A 14,206-nucleotide genomic window follows, 5' to 3' on the forward strand; every position below is an offset into this window, starting at 1 on the left:
GCGGTGAAAGGCAAGTGAACGTTGCGAAGGAATACGACATTGCACCGTCGACGCTGTCAACCATAGTTGAACAAAAATCGAAGCTCCAAGGAGAGACTTCGATGAGTGGCACTAGAAAACGGCTTTGCACGGGATATTTGGAGGAAGTGGACGATGCCGTTACGGTATGGCTCCGCGATCTGCGATCCCAAAATATCCCCGTGTCCGGCCCGATGATACAAGGCAAAGCGAAGGAATTTGCTTTTCTTCTGGACGTTCGCGGCTTCGAAGCAAGTAGCGGATGGCTCACCCGATTTCGGGATAGGCATGGGATCGCATGCAAAACGATTTGCGGTGAAAGCAAGGATGCCGACCACGAAGGAGTGAGAACCTGGAGGGATGACAAACTGCGGGATATCATTATTGTATATTCACCCGATGACATATACAACGCCGATGAACGGGTGTGTTTGATCAGACTCTTCCAAACAAGACAATGGCCTTCAAAAATGACACTTGCAAAGGCGGAAAGCAGTCGAAAGTAAGAATCACTGCGCTGCTGTGCTGCAACGCTACTGGCAGCCACAAGCTCAAGCCGCTAGTGATAGGGAAATACGCTAAACCACGATGTTTTAAGGGTGTCCCTTCCCTGCCATGCATCTATAAAAAGCAACAAAAAAGCATGGATGACCAGGAATATTTTCAGCGAATGGCTCCTCAGGATAAATGAAATGCGGAAAGCACAAAGAAAGATTGTTTTGATTGTGGACAACTGCTCTGCACACCTTGTCGATGTCCACTTAAGCAATGTGCGCATCGAGTACCTCCCGCCAAACTGCACTGCTGTGCTTCAACCGCTCGACTTGGGCATCATTCAAAACTTGAAGGTTGTGTACTGACGGCAGCTTGTTCAGAGGATTTTAATCAACATAAGGATTGGCAAGAATGACCCCATCAACGTCAGGCAGGCGGCCGAGATGCTGACAGGCTCCTGGTGGTCAGTAACACAGGCTACAATTAGAAACTGCTGGCATAAGTCCGGCCTTTCGTCTTCCATGAATATTGATAAAACCAGGGTACCACAAACTGCAATTTTGCAGCACTTCTCCCTGCAGTACAAGTATCAATGTGCAGAGTTTTATAGTGACGTATCAAAAACGGCAACCATAGTGCCTTGCGCTGCTCATGGACCAAACTTTGATGCATGCAGAACCATGAGCACATACACCACAATTTACTCAGCTGAAGCATATGGCATCTTACTAATTGCACAACACATTCTTGAACACAAAATCTCGAAGTCCATCATATATACAAATTCCTTGAGCGTTGTGCGCGCATTGGCATCATACAAGCCATGCAAAAACAGAATTGTCCATATGGTTTTCAACACTATCATGTCTATATATGCCCAAAAACTTGTTCTGGTGTTGTGCTGGGTTCCAGGCCATGCTGGAATTGCGGGCAATGAGGTTGCGGATCAGAAGGCCGCAGTTGCTGCACTCAGGGACACAGTAGATATAACCATACTACCACAGAGTGACCTTAAGCCACAAATTCGACAATACCTTCGTAGGAAATGGCAAACACACTGGGATGAACAGACAGACAACAAATTACATGTAATAAAGCCACACTTGGGGCTTTATTGGGGCTAACCGAGGCTCTTGGGTACATTGTAAAGTTGCGAGACTTCGTGCCTCAGCAACAAGCTGAGCCAGAGGAAAAACACAAAAGCATAGACTCTCTGGACAGCTTTGTTGCGTCTTGTGCTTTAAGAGCACCAGTACAAATGAAAATCACAGATTTTTTTTTTCAAAATGAGGTGTGCTGCAATGCACCGTTACTGATGTACTTAACAAATTGCATTTCCCACTTTTGACGATGTCTTCTGTACCCTATGTTGTTTCATATTTTTTGGTAGCGAATTTTCAGTTTAGTGAACTTTCAGTTAAGTGAACTACTTTCTTGGGTCCCTTGAAGTTCACTCAAGTGAAAGTTTACTGTAGTTGAATCGGTTGACAAATCCAAGCCTCGTTCCTCACAATCTGTATTCCTTGTATCCAAGTTTCTTGAATCTATCCTTGGCAACACATGCAATGCTAAAAAACTAAGAACTGGCGAGGTCCTAGTTGAGGTTAACTCACAGAAGCAAGCCACAACTCTCATGAGCCAAACCCGCATGGCAGACCTGGATATCAGAGTCACACCCCACCGCAGCCTCAACAGCTCCCAGGGTGTGATATCTGAGCCAGACCTCCTAACCGATACAGAGACCGATCTGCTCGAAGGCCTAAAAGATCAAGGCGTGACAGCAGTAAGGCGCATCGTCATTAGGAGAGATAACACAGAAATAGCCACCAAACATCTGATTCTCACTTTCGACCGCTGCACACTACCCGAGCATATCAACGCAGGTTTCATCCGCTGTTCTGTCCGGCCATACATCCCGAACCCGCGGCCCTGTTTCAAGTGCCAGAGGTTCGGGCATGGTACCAACTCCTGTCGTGGCAGAACAACATGTGCCAAATGTGGCCAGCATGATCATCTTTCCGACAACTGCACTGCAACCAACCTCACCTGCCCGAATTGCCAGGGTCCACATGCTGCATACTCTCGTGCCTGTGAAAAGTTTCAACTCGAGAAAAAAATCATTAACATAAAGGTAACAGAAAACATCACCTTCCCAGAGGCGCGAAACAGGTTCGCCTCTTTTCCCCTGGGGAGGTACGCCGACGCAGCTCGCCGGGGGGCGGAGCGGCGTCTGGTTTCAGCGGGGACCCAGTACCGCGAGTCAGACTTGGTCCCGCCCCTGCCCCCCCAGGGTTGCCTCTGGCAGCCCAACCCGCCTCCGCACCGCTCGCTGAGCCAGCAGCGGCTGTGGTGGCATCCACGTCTGGTGGGGATGCTGCTGCATCCACCGTTTCCCCCTCTCCAGCGGCCCGAAGCACACGCGAGGGCCCAGAAGAGATAGAGACGCAGGCAGTCGCAGTGACCCCCTCTGCCGCCTCACTGCCTGTGCCATCTGTGGTGCTCCCCACGCCTTCGGCACTGGCAGCGCAGGCGAAGAACACCCGAAAGGGTACCACGTCAAGGGGGCCCAGTCCGCTGGGCACCCCCTTCCCTTCAGATGACGACATGGACGTCGAGCCCTTCCGGCTTTCATCGCAGCGGAAGGAACGGGCTGCGACGTCCAGGACAGTAGAGAAGGCCAGAAAACCCCTCCCAAGAGTGCAAGCCCCGAAAGACCCTACATAAATAGTCACACTCCAGTAGCTCTGAACACATAATAATAGGAAGAGAAAATATTGTTCAATAGAACTGCAGAGGCCTTCTGAATAATCTTGACGACGTGTATGAGATTCTGCATGCCAATCAGCCAAGTATAATGTGTGTCCAGGAAACACATCTGAAGTCCAAACACACAAATTTCTTGAATAGTTACCTGGTATACAGGAAAGACAGGGATGGCTGCACACACTCTTCTGGCGGTGTTGCCATAATCGCCCGCAAATCCTTAGCATGCCACCCTGTCACCTTGAACACCGTACTTGAGGCTGTAGCCGTTCGCGCAATAATATTTAATAGGTTGATAACGGTATGCTCCATATACATTCCTCCTCATGTTGCACTTACGAGCTCCGACTTCGAGGCGCTGGTTGACCAGCTGCCCGAGCCATACATCCTTACAGGCGACCTTAATGCTCACAACTCTCTTTGGGGCTCTTCCAGAACGGATGCCCGAGGTAACTGATAGAGAAATTCCTGACATCTTCTGGAGCATGCCTTTTCAACAATAAACAGCCTACATATCATAACATAGGACACAACACATACTCATGTCTTGACTTGGCTATTGGCTCTGCAGTTCTCTTTCCTCTTCTTGAGTGGGGTGTGGGAACTGACCAATATGGTAGTGACCACTTCCCCACCTCACTTAGATATATAGGTAAAGGGACAAGCAGTTCATCTGCCCATAATAGGTTCAATGAAGCACGAGCTAACTGGAACACATTTACAGAGACATCGAAACTGCACCACACATCTATAGCACACCTACACATAGATGAAGCCGCACAACTCTTCACGGCGCACATCCTCGACGCCGCCGAAAAGTCCATTCCCCACGCCTCTGGTGCCCCGCGCAACCAGCGGAGGCTGTGGTAGAATGAGGACTGTACGCGGGCGCGAGGGGCCCAGAACGAGGCGTGAGGTGTCCTTCGTCGGTACCCCACGTCGGGTAACCTCATTTTGTTCAAACGGGCCAAGGCATTAGGAAAGCGTGTGCGCCGTGAGGCAAAACGAGAGAGTTGGCGCTCATTCATAACATCTATAAACTCATACACATACACACGCAAGGTATGGACACGTATACGCAAACTCAAAGGACAACATACACACAGCCTGCCCCTGGTCAGTACAACAGGGAACACACTGGAAGACCAGGCTGACACAATCGTACAACACTTCCAACAAGTGTCCAGTTCAGCACACTAAACGAACACTTTCCTGAAGTATAAAGCCTCTTGTGAAAAGAATTCCCCACACGACAACAACAAATCACAGACTTCTTACAACTCCCTGTTTTCACTACATGAGCTGAGGGCTGCTCTGAGCACGTGTAAACCCTCAGCTCCAGATCCCAGACAACATTACATACACAATGATACAACACCTACACGCAGACACACTTGAAGCACTTCTACATCTACATAATAAAATATGGCTTTCGGGGCACATTCCACACTCTTGGAGGGAGGCCATTGTAGTGGCTTTCTTGAAGGATGGATAGGACCCGTCGTCCCCCTCAAGTTACTGTCCAATAGCCCTGACGAGCTGCCTGTGCAAGCTATTCGAGAAGATGATCAATCGCAGGCTCGTGTACTTCCTCGAGTACAATGGTCTTCTCGAGAGCTGCCAGGCAGGCTTTAGGGTGGGGCGATCGACGAACGATCAACTGGTTGCACTTGACTCATACATCAAGGATGCCTTCGTGCATAAGCAGTACTGCTTAACTGTCTTTCTCGACCTCGAGAAGGCCTACGACACCGCTTGGCGTTATGGGATCCTTAGTGACCTCAGGTCATTCGGTGTTTCGGGTAATATGTTGAACACCCTTGTTAGTTATTTGTCAGAGAGAACGTTCAGAGTAAGAGTTGGTTGTGCACTTTCAAAGGTTCACGTCCAAGAAAATGGCGTGCCGCAAGGTGGCGTGTTGAGTTGCACTCTCTTTATCGTAAAGATGAACTCTCTTGGAAAGGCACTGCCACCAAAAATCTCTTATTCTATGTATGTAGACGACGTGCAAATATCTTTTATATCATGTAATATGTCAATATGCGAACGTCAAGTCCAGCTTGGTGTCAAGAAGCTTGCCGGATGGACAGACAAGAATGGTTTTAAATTGAATCCTGCAAAAAGCTCCTGCGTTGTGTTCTCGAGGAAGCGCGGGGTCCATCCGGATCCAGACATTACTCTGAATGGCGTGTCGCTTCCTGTGAACAAGGAGCACAAGTTCTTAGGTGTTGTGTTTGACCAGAAACTCACATTCAATCCACACATCAAGAAACTTAAACATAAATGCCTGAAAACAATGAATATACTTAAGGTTCTCTCCCATCAAACGTATGGTTCCGATAAAGAACTCCTACTACGGCTCTATACTGCTTTGGTTGGGTCTCGTTTAGACTATGGCAGTGTGGTATATGGGTCGGCGACTAAAACAGCGTTGCGAATGCTTGACCCAGTGCTACACTTGGGGCTATGGCTTGCGTCGGGTGCTTTTTGCACTAGCCCAGTCGAGAGTGTGTATGCCGAGTGTAATAAGTGGAGCCTTGAGAACCAACGCACATACATGGACTTACTTTATGCTTTTAAAATTTCATCGCTGAATAACCATCCTTTTTATCCTGTCTTTAACGACACATCCACATCTGTGCTTTTTGTAAATCGCCCATCCGTTCCTCTGCCCTTTTCACTTAGAGTGAGAGAGCGAGCCTCGAATCTGAGCGCTTCGTTTTTAGATGTGTACAGATCATCCTTTGCAGACATTTTACCTCCTTGGAAAGTTCGTCCTGTGTCCTCCGAGCTTTCTTTTATGAAACTTGACAAAAATCGGGTACCGCGAGCTGCAATACTGCAGCACTTTCTGTCTCTGCAGTTTAAATACCCACTTGCAGAATTTTACAGTGACGCGTCTAAAACCTCGACTATGGTCTCCTGTATTGCTCATAGTCCGAATTTCAGTGCAGCCAGAACCATGAGCGTCCAGACGACAATTTTTTTCAGCAGAAGCATATGGAATTTTACTGATTGTACGACACATACTTGAAAATCAAATTTCGAAGTCTATCATTTACAAAGATTCCTTGAGTGTTGTTCGCGCACTGTCATCGCATACACCTCCCAAAAACCACATAGTTAATCTTGTATTTAACACTATCATGTCTGTGTGTGCACAGAAGCATCAGCTGCTCCTCTGCTGGGTCCCAGGACACGCTGGGATCGCTGGGAACGAGTTGGCAGACGAGAGGGCCGCTGCTGCTGCACTCAGGAACACTGTCGACATTACAATGATACCCTACACAGACCTCAAGCCACACTTAAGACAACACCTGCACAGAACATGGCAAACACACTGGGACGAACAGACAGACAACAAACTACATGTAATAAAGCCACACTTGGGACGGTACACAGCTGACTCACACAACAGACACACGGAAATCGCCTTGGGTAGGCTGCGGATAGGGAACACCCATGCGACGCACTCGTATCTGCTGACGGGATCTTCTAGACCCCAGTGCAACAGGTGCGGAGAGGCCCTATCCGTAGTGCACATACTAATCACATGCAGGGCACTTCACACAACACGACAGAAACACTTCAGAGAACTCTACAGACAACATATTCCCCTACATCCATCTCTGTTTCTGGGTGACGATGCCATGTTTTCCATTAAACGTGTGTTTGAGTACTTGTCAGATGTGAATTTTTTAAACCTCATTTCCTATCACGCATAATCAAATCTGGCCCTATACACCAGCCATCACCATTGCCGTTAGATGATTTTATTGTTGTTTTGGCTGTAGTAGCCACTATTTTATTTTAGATACTTTTGTTTGGCGCTCTTTGCCCCAGCTGGCCTTGCGCAAAAAACTCTAACCATCATCATGATCATCATCATCATCATCTGTTTTCTTTACTGGCTGCACAAATGGCACCTTCTATGCTGCAAACGCAAAGAAATTCCGAAGACACTTCTAAGGCGTTGTGTGTTTACGCACGAGATGCACTAAAGGCTTCACTAAAGAATGTGGACAAAACATCCACCCAGCTAGGCCAGAGTGGCAAATCAACATTGCAGAGAAAGTAGGAGCAATGGGTGTAGCTGGCAGTGTGCGAGATGATGTTTATGTAAGGTGGTGTTGCGATTCTCATCGGATGTCTTCCGTATTAGGTCTTTCTTGCATGAATAAAACTCAGGTACAGTTCAGCACTTTGTTCTATCTTCTCTTCTTGTTATGTCCTCGTCTGCGTGCGCTATTAATCCATTGAAGATCGCTTCGCCAAGAACCGTTTTTATTTAGGCAAGCTTCACAAGAGTTTGAACTTCGGCTGATTGGTTCGAGAGAAGCCGGAAGCCAACGGAGGGGACGGGGCCGAAACTAAAGAAACAAATCGCGAGTGTTTATCTACTTATCGCTCCGTCCAGTCTTTAACGCCACCGCTATATTTCGAAAACACGTTTCACACAACGCCAGCTACAAAGTACGACCTATATGCCTTTTCAGAGATATGCTGTGAAAAATAATAAAGCGAGAATTTCATTACTAATAGCGTTGAGATGCACAATACTCACGAGGGGAAGGCGATAAACAAGGTCGCAACGGCAACGGTCTAAATAGCATTGCATCGGTGACAACTGTCATCGCGCTTTTGACACGCTGAGCTCTTGCAGACGAATTGAGTTCGCAACGCAATTCACACGGCTGCACACAGTCTTCATTCATCCACAGTAGTAACAGTAGGCATTTGAGTAAAATTCAAGGCTCTCATCCTGTTACACGTTTAAACTGAACTGCGCAGCACGCGTCTGACAGTTGAACGTGTTACACACCGAAGGTCATGACCGGTGGATTGGATTGGCTCATATTATCTGGCTTTATGGCAACGTCGTTAATTTACGGTCTCAAAACCACATATCAAACACTAAACTTTTCAACGGTTCAAGCCGTAGCGTTAGTACACATTTTGTGTATTTTCGGTAGTTTTTCCTCTTAATGGGAGGAATTCGGGCCCCACTTTTGGCATTGCGGGTATAATGAAGCACACGGCGCCCATGACTATGATACAAATAAAACAGCATTGTTAACGGCGTACGTCAAGCTTTAAATAAAATCTGTTCTTTATGAAGAATTTTGCTGAGTAAAATAAATTAAAGATAATTATCTGCCTAAATCTTGCATTGCTAATTCAAGTAGCCCTACACACGCAAATCGCGCGAAATTCAAACAACGGAATCAAAAGCGCGCAGGTTGTATGTTTTATAGCTCAAGACATTACGTGTATCTAATATTAAATTGAAAAAATAACGCATACAGCTAACGTCTTACTGAGTAAACCAATACTAGAAACATCCATTTCCTGTCCCAGCAGCTTACTTAGACTCACAAATGATTCCGACTGGAGGACATCGGTTTTTTTTTTTCAGGGAAGTGCGCTAGCTTCATTATCGGCTTCTTTTACTTTTAATATTTGCGAAACACACGTGTATGATGCTTAAAAATGCACTTTTTTCTACTGACTAATAAAGCGCAAAAGAACAAAAGGTGTTTGATGTTGGCGAAGCACACACGAAGACTCCTATTTTTGTGGCACCATAGACTTTTACTAAGCCATGCCAAATAGGTGTGCCGAATGCAGGGAGTGCATGCCGTCTCGAGATAACTTACCATAAAATGTTTGCTTCACCTCTTTAATAAGGGACCACCCCAGTTTGTGTAGCAAAATATTTTATTATTGGAACAAAGCTCAAGAGCGGTACACAGTTTGAAAACTTCAACACTCGCGCCGAATAATTGCGAGGACATTAAGCTTTCGAATGTTGTAATAATTGGGATGCTTCAGAAGTGTGGTTGTAAAGCTGAAGTCTAAAATTAACTTCAACGAATCAGAAATGCTCTGAAGTTACAAAATATAAACTAACTGCCAACCCTGAAGGTCTGCTAATTTTTAGTTTCAGCGATGCCATTTTCAAACCGAGTATTTCACCTCCCTTCGAGCTGGTATGTTCGGCTGGGTGTTGCTAGAACTGCTTTCAAAACATGGGAAAGCGTTTTTTCAGAAAAGCATTGATGGACGTAAAAACTCTTTTTGATTATTTTTTACAAAAATTTTGGATTTTTTTACGGTCGGGGCGTTTAGTAAGCTCTTGGTTAGAAGAGAAATAATATCAACAAAATTACGCGCGCACCTAAGCGTGCATTTGGTGAAGAGCCCGAGCATATTACAGGCGTCTGTGGGTTTTTGCCACGTAAAGGGCTAACAAAAAAGAAAATGCTGAGCGCAGAAAATACAAGCGCACGCGAGCGGGAATCACGTGAGGAGCGCCCCGCATCATCGAGGCTTGCGCGTGGGCTGACGCTACGTGAGGGGCACTCGAAAAAGAAAAGAAATTACCGAGTGCACGTGAGCGTGCGCTTCCTGACCAGCACCCAGCATCATCCAATTTCCCTTCTAGAACACTCTGCCCAGCGTTTGTGAGGTGATCTCTCGCGTGCTCTTCTAGTCGCCAGTTCCCGTACGCTCATGCCGGAACCAGGCATCACCGAACAGCTCCCGCTGCAGCCGCCGAGTTTGCCAACCCGGTAGCCGGCATTTCGAGCGCGTCATGCACGGTCCACCTTGTGAAATATTTTTAAGCAACAGACGAAACAATCCCGACCGGCCACTGACTGAGAGCTTTCAGGAGCAAGACAGGAAATCCATGTCAGGTGCAACAGCCGGGTCTCCGACGAAGAGAGAGAGAAAGAGAGAGAAATCAAGTTATTTTACAAGCAAGTTGAGTAGGAGCGCGTGGTGTCTGCCGGCCGCGGCAGTGGCAGCTCGGTCAACCAGAAGTAGCTGCGCCCCCAGTGGCGAGCAGCCAAGCGCGTCGTCCCACTGCTCGACGCTGGAGATGGGGTGGAATGCCTTAAGAGGACAAGCCCACATGCTGTGGGTTAGTGCGTCCAGGGAGTCACAGAGGGGACAGTTGGGTGCAGGGAACTCAGAGGAGTACGTCTTGTGGAGGAGGGATCGACGGGCGAGGAAGTTGGTCTGAACGAGTCACCATAGGCGCTTCTGAGCGTTGGTGAGGGATATGTGGGCAGTGGGAAAACGAGAGCGGGAGAGGCGATAATGATCTGTGGCTTCTTCATACGAGAGCAGACGATCGCGTTCCGACCGAGTATTGCGTGAGAGAGCAGGAGTTACCCCTGCAGGCTTGTTTAGATCTCGTGCTGCTTTGTGGGCCGCCTCATTGCCTCCCACCCAAGTGGGGACTGGGGTACAGACGATGTCGACTGGTTGAGTATGGGGATTTTGGACAATCTTGAGTGCCGTAGCCAAACCGCTACCATGAATGAAGCTTTGAATGGCCGTCTTCGAATAAGTGATTATAATGTGTGGTGGTAGCGTGGTGATGCTGGTCAGGGCTATTGCCGCCTCTTCTGCCATTGCGGGGTAAGAAGTCCGTACGCGGAGGAAAGTGACCGGGGGAGTGCCCACCAGCTCTCCTGTTCCTGCAGCCTCTCACGATCGGTACAAGCTGGGGAACTTTTTTTAACATATGTAGCTGAACAGTGTCGGCAGCGATTTGTCAGGTCGGCATTTGTATTTTCATTACGAAGGTAGAACAACGAAGTAAAATAGTGGTTTCACTGAATCAAAACACCTATGACCATCGAATTTTATTCAGTCCAATGTGGATCTATCCCGACATTCACTTACTCAATCTTTGGGACAGTCGTCTTCAGGCACAGCAACGATACGACAAGAACGGCAAAACAATTGCGCTGCACATTAAGGTGAACAAAGTTTACTACCACTGCTCGTCAGTACACCAACAAGTTGCAGAGAGCTCAATGGCACGCGCTCTGCTCATATTTTGACAAAAGAACGGGCCAGTAGAAAATGTTGAAAACGCTTCAAGCCATGCGACGAAAGAGGCGAATGCGCACAGCTGGCCAAAACCTTGCCCTTCGCCTCAACGTTCACGACGCCGCTCTCGCTATCATGGCAACAAACGTTTTCTTTCCACAGCCTTTCGGTCCGTGTTTACACAACCCAAGGCAGCATCATGGCCGAACTGGTCACAGTGGCCGGGCTAGTTACGACAAACAGCCAAGCAGCGTCAGCAAGTGAGCCAGGACCTGACGGATTTACATGTTCCGCCCTCAGAAACCTTCCTGACAACATCCTAGAACATCTACTTGATTGGTTCAATGACATCTGGCCTAATGACATCTGGCCACGCCATGTGGGCCTGTCCTCTTCACCCATTCCACCCCACGTGCAGCGTCGAGCAGTGGTTGGACATGCTCGGCTCCTCGCAACCGGGGGCGCAGGTACTTCTAGTTGACCGAGCCGCGACTTGCTTTGAAAATAAAGTGATTTCTCTCTATTTTTCTGTCCCTTCGTCGGAGACCCAGCTGCTTCATCTGACATGGATTGCCTAACTTGCTCCTGAAAGTTCTCCATGAGTGGCCGTCCGGGATCGTTTCGTCCGTTGGCCTAAACCTATTTAACAAGGTGGAGCGTGTAGCACACGCTTATAACGGCGGCTGCTGGGTTCGCGAACTCGGCGTCTTCAGCTCGAGCTGTTCGGTGCTGCCCACTTCCGGTGCGAGCGTACGTGAACTGGTGAGTAGAACAGCAAGTGAGAGATCACGTCACAAACGCAGGGCATAGTTTTCTAGAAGAACAAGTTGGATGATACCGGGTGCTCGTCCCGAGGCGCACGCTCATGTGCACTCGGTATTTTCTTTTCTTTTAAGTGACTCTCACCTGGCATCAGCCCCCGCGCAAGCCTGGATGATGCCGGGCGCTTCCCACGTGATTCACTCTCACATACTCTTCTATTTTCTGCAATCAGTATTTTCTTTTTTGTGAGTCCCTCACGTGGCGGAAGCCCGCAAAATCCTGTATGATTCCGTGTACTGTTCACGTAATGCACGCTTACGTGCGCACGACATTTTGTCGGTATTCGTCTCGTGCAACCACGAGATTAATAAACCGCCCGTCAGTCAAAAGATCCAAATGTTTAGTCAAAAACACCAAAAGGCATTTTTAATGCCCACGATTGTTTCCCCGTAAAAAACGTTTTGCCATGTTTTGAAAGGAATTCTGGCAAAACCCAGTTGAACATACGGGCTCGTAGGCAGGTTAAATATCCTCTTTGAAAAAGGCATCGCTGAATTTAGGAATTAGCAGACCCTCAAGGTTGGCAGTTACATTTGTATTTTGTAACTTCCGAGCATTTATGATTACTTGGAGTTAATTTTAGTCCTCAGAGCGAAGCTACAAGTATATAGACGACGTCCTGACTGGCCGCAAGATCGAGCTCCGCGTGGGAGAAATTAAAATACCAGAGCAGGACGCGAGAGGCATGGGAACCACCCAATGGTCGGTAATCTCGCCGCTATTCTTCAACATCATATTGATCTGCGTGGCCAAAGCAGTCGTGAAAGTCCAGGGCGTCCGAAACACCGTATACGCAGACTACGTTACCTTAATGAATGGCCGGTGGTACAGATTCGGGCATCGAAATAAGAATTCAGAAGGCGATCAGGCCAATCGAGAACCGCCTTGAAGAGACGGGCCTTGAGTGCTCACCGGCCACGTCAGAGCTCCTGACGTACTCCCCCACAAGCCAGGCAAACAACCACTGTCCCAGAGAGAATGCGACTGCCTAGAAATAATCACAAATACGGGCCAACGAATCCCCTAAGTGCAGGACATCAGGGTGCAGGGCATTCTCATCAACGGAAAAGGCCACAAGGAGAACCTCGTGAGAAAGTTGGCAACTAAGACGGCAAGCACGATGCATCTGCTACACCGAGTGTCCACACAGAAGAAGGGCATGCGTTAGGAGGCGTTGTCGAGACCGGTTCAGTCCTTCGCAATCAGCTACATCACCTACACGGTGGTGTACCAGAAGTAGACACAGACTTAAAACGCCAAAATTGACATCGTGATAGCGAGAATGCACAAGCGAGCGCTGCGCTTCAGCGATTGTACGAGTACAAGAATACGTCTGCAACTAGGCACCCACAACACGGTCGATGAGCTCATCGAAGCGCAACTGTAGGAGCAGCGAGAACGGGTATCGTCAACCAAGACAGGCAGAACCATTCTCGAGACACTGGGTTCTGGACCCCAAACCACGAGAAGACACCTGCAAGAAGTCGATGCAGAAACGCGCTCCACCCTACGCGTGTGGCCCATAGCAAAGAATGTACACCCTGAATACAACCGAGAAAAGAGAAGGGAGAGAGCCAAGTACATCGTTAAGCAACACGGCGACTACCCGAGAACGAGATATGTGGACGCGCCGAACTACGTCAAAGGCAGATACGTCGCGGTCACGATCAACGCAAGAATGAAAAGAATGGCCACATGCAGCGAGCGCAAGGTGCTAAAACGCCACGGAGGTCGGCAATATCCCTATAGCCCTGCCAATGACCAAACCCGACTGCGACACATAATTGCGGGACTCCCAAGAAACTGTCATAAACCTGGCGAGCGGACCAGTCAGCAGCAAAGCAATCCAAATCATCAAAAAGTCGGGTACCCGATAAAACCGGAGAGTGGAAGTGAGGTGGATTTTGACGAACGCGGGCGAATGCTCGTCGCACTCACTGAACCACAACTAGACGGCCCACAAAGAGGCACGCGCCCTGACACACCGCACCCCGAGAGTGGAAAGCCACCCCGAGTGGGAATGGTGGACAGATAACAAAGATCGCGCACTAAAAAATGCGTGACTGTCCAAAAGAGAATACCCCCTGCCCCATCGGGTGCTAAGCCGCGATGAGGCGACGATTCTCAGACAAGTAATGGTAACGTCGGTCACGTCCCCGGCCGCACTACACCGCATGCACCCAGAGGAGTACAAACGCAGCCTATACGAGGTATGCAAAAAGAGGCAGGCCTGTGTGGGACTGCGCCAACGACCCTGAAGGCA

This window comes from Haemaphysalis longicornis, unplaced genomic scaffold, assembly GCF_048455015.1.
Source record: "Haemaphysalis longicornis isolate Haplotype H1 unplaced genomic scaffold, Haemaphysalis longicornis Haplotype H1 scaffold_11, whole genome shotgun sequence".
NCBI lineage: Eukaryota > Metazoa > Arthropoda > Arachnida > Ixodida > Ixodidae > Haemaphysalis > Haemaphysalis longicornis.